The sequence below is a fragment of the Thunnus albacares genome, chromosome 5 (assembly GCF_914725855.1).
Source record: "Thunnus albacares chromosome 5, fThuAlb1.1, whole genome shotgun sequence".
NCBI lineage: Eukaryota > Metazoa > Chordata > Actinopteri > Scombriformes > Scombridae > Thunnus > Thunnus albacares.
The window spans coordinates 3,974,212-3,977,716 of NC_058110.1; positions in this window are offsets into that span (position 1 = coordinate 3,974,212).

The window sequence follows — 3,505 nt, forward strand, 5'->3', positions numbered from 1 at the left end:
ACATTGTTGGCTGCATGTTGTTTCAGGTGCCATCCAAGAGGATGAAATCTGATCCAGAAAGTTTTTACTTCTCTGATAACAATAGAATTACACTGTTGTTGAAGAATGGTTATTTAAGTAGCGATACTACAATATAAAAATGCTCCTCTACAAGTAGAAGCCCAAAGTGTTACTATTATTAGCTAAATGTACTCATATCAAAAGTAAAATAACTTGTTATGAAGGCAGAATGGCCTCTGTGTTTGAGCTTTTAAGGGAGCGCAGGTTGTGGGTGGGCAGGTGCTTTGAACTTTGCACCTTATTGTTCCACCTGCCTGCTCTTTACCATATACACAGTGTTGGGCAGAGTAAAGCAACTCTGAAAGTTGATTGAAATAAGTGATATTGATGTGTGCTAAATCCACCAGTACAAAAATGGATTCACAAAAAGATTTGTGTGTAAGAAGGACACATTTTTAATGGATCTGGTTTAATGTTCTTTCAATCTTAACAAGGAATAAGGAAAAGTGATACTGTACTACTGATACTACTTATCAACTGAGTCTGTCTCTCTCCTCTCATATATCTTTCCAGCACTGTACATGCTCGTTTTCTCAATATAATAACACAGGATAAAGGATAACAATTCACAGGTCAGAGGTTTTGTTTTCTTTTTACATATAGTGAACAAAATCCTTGTCACACTTGAACATATTTCCGTTCAATCCATGGAAACTAAACAACACTCGCAGTTATAATGTGATGGTGCTGTGACCGCCTCACACGCAGCTCTTGGCTGCTCTTTGATGTGTGGTAACTTTACTCATTTCATCACTCTCACTCTTATCGACACTTATCCAGACGTTTAGGCTCTCCTCTTTGACTCAAAGGAGGATGTGCGGAGGGTTTTCTGAGAAGAAAACAATTATTGTCCTCCTGGGAACAGTGCATTAAGTGTTGCATCCTCCTCTGCACACACGTGGAGAAAGAGAGAAAAACACTCCCCTCTTCTTAGAGCTGAGGTCATCCTGAATTAGTTAATTAAAGCAGGTTGTTGCCAAAACATTAGATCATCCCCCAGCTTGTTTTGTCATTAGCTGAATCCAAGCCCCTCCACTGGCCCCCTCTTTTAGAGAAGGAGAACATGAAGGAGACAGATCATGCCTTCACTTAGGAATAACTGCAGGAGATCTGTAACCTTTCCTGCCCATCATTCAGCTCTAGATTTTTTGTTTTGATTTGTTCTATTATAGGTTGAAACATGTTTTATTCCTGCATACCCTAATGAGTTTTCACTCATCAAGGCTTACAGTAATATTATAATAAGTCAGTGTGCTTCCCTATTGGTATATTATGGGTATTAAACATATTATCCCTACAGGTATAACAATATTATGGTAGAAATTATGTAAGAGTATACTAGTAGCATTGAAGATTACAAAGGACTAATAGGATGAACAGACTTCACACTTACCAGATTCAGTTGATTGACTATTTCAGACTACATCCATGTATTCACCATGTCTATATTGTGGTAAGATGTGTGTGTGGTGTGATAAGACTCACTTCATTTTCAACATTCAGATTACAAAAGCAGTTTTGTTGTCGTACAAAATTTCTAACAAGCAATTTCTAACAAAGTGATTCTAAGCATCAAATCTCAGCATGAAATATCATGTTCATAAAAAACAGATAAAGTAACAACTGTAAATAAAAACTACATTTCATTTACCACAATGTTGTATAAATTAAGTATAATGTAAATGTAAATAATAAATACATAAATACAAATAAAATAAATGAATAATTAAATAAATAAACAATATAAAGGGCTGTTTTGGGTTGTATTTAGTCAGTAAAGCACCCAGGTTTGAACTTGCGTTTAATGTTATTGGTCATATATTGATTATTTAGATGTGAAATACTTAACCAATATAATTATATTAGTATTAACGCATTAATCATTTCTTAGTCCTTCACAATAATCCCAATTGAATATTTTGAAATGTAAAATATTCCACAATTATAAATATATATTGCCACAGTTATTTACATATGTTAAATCTGTGTCTTAATATATTCCAATGAGGGATAGAATATATTTCATACACATTTTTTGTAGGAAGTATATTTCTTTGCATTTAGTCATAATGGGAAATTATAAATATTTGGTCTTTATATGATCTGTTATTGTATAAAGCCCATTGAATTAAAGACTCTTCTTCTTGGGCCTGGAATACAATCATTTCTTACCAATTATGGTCCACAAAATGAATTCCCCCAGTGTGCATGTGCTGTAATGTGGGTGACTGAGTTTTACTAATCCAATGACCTCTTAATAATCCAATGACCTCTTAATAAATTATTTAGTGCTTTTGAATGTTTTTATTACAATATTAGATTTTGTAAATTATCAATTCAGATTTATCTATCAATAAAATCCTTATACCTTAATATATTTCCATCATTGCCTAATAAATTAACTAATGAAATACCCTTTTTAGCAATTAATATGGATGTTATTTTCTTCCAAACTACTTTGAGTCCAGATTTTATTGAACAATCTGCACATATGATGCAATATTACAGATTTGTATTTTTCTTTTAATATTCCTCCATCATTTCCCCTTAGTCTCCCAACATTCCCCTCCCTGCTCATAAAAACAAAATACTAATAAGTAAATAAAATAGATAATAATAAAAATCATCATCATCATCATCATCATCATGATAGTTAAGTGAGTTATATGATATAAAAAAAGGAAATGTAAGGAATACACAACTGATGGTACATAAAGGCACATAACTGTATGCATATGCACACACACACAGACCCCCAAACAACACACAGTCATCTATGTCCAATCATATGATATGATTGGGGCTTTTTCATCTTAACATTTATTATTTTCTTTATGTTGTGTGTTCTATGTTATTAATACTGTAGCACTATGAATGAAAAGTGTGGTACAAGTGAAATGTATCACTATTATTATTATTATTATTATTATCATCATCATTATTATTATTATTATTATTATTATTATTATTATTATTATTGTTCAATAAAGAAACATTAGGGGGACTGAGATTGTATTGGTACAACTCCACACTTCCTTTTAGAACATTACAAGCCCTGCTACAGAGGTAAAGGTCAGGGCTTCAATCTGCAGCATAAGTGAAGGTCTGACAAAAGAAAGTCCTGAGACTATTCACGTTCAACTTTATGTATTGTCATTTTGTTCAACGTACCCTGCCTTTATTCTCGCGAGAAGTAATGGTTGCCAAGGAGCCGGGCACGCAGCGTCCTCCAAAACTGTAAATGGGCCACACTGACCAATGAGGCCAACCGCGACCGTACCAAAGTAGGGGATAATTTTAGGGGTGCGCCAAATTTCTTTCTTAAAGAAACTACGTAACGTAAACGAATTTTATCATTCCACAACCACTGAATCGACATTTACTCGAGAGTATTAATCTATTAACCATGCACGAGATTGTAACGCTTTTCATAAGTGTATGTTAT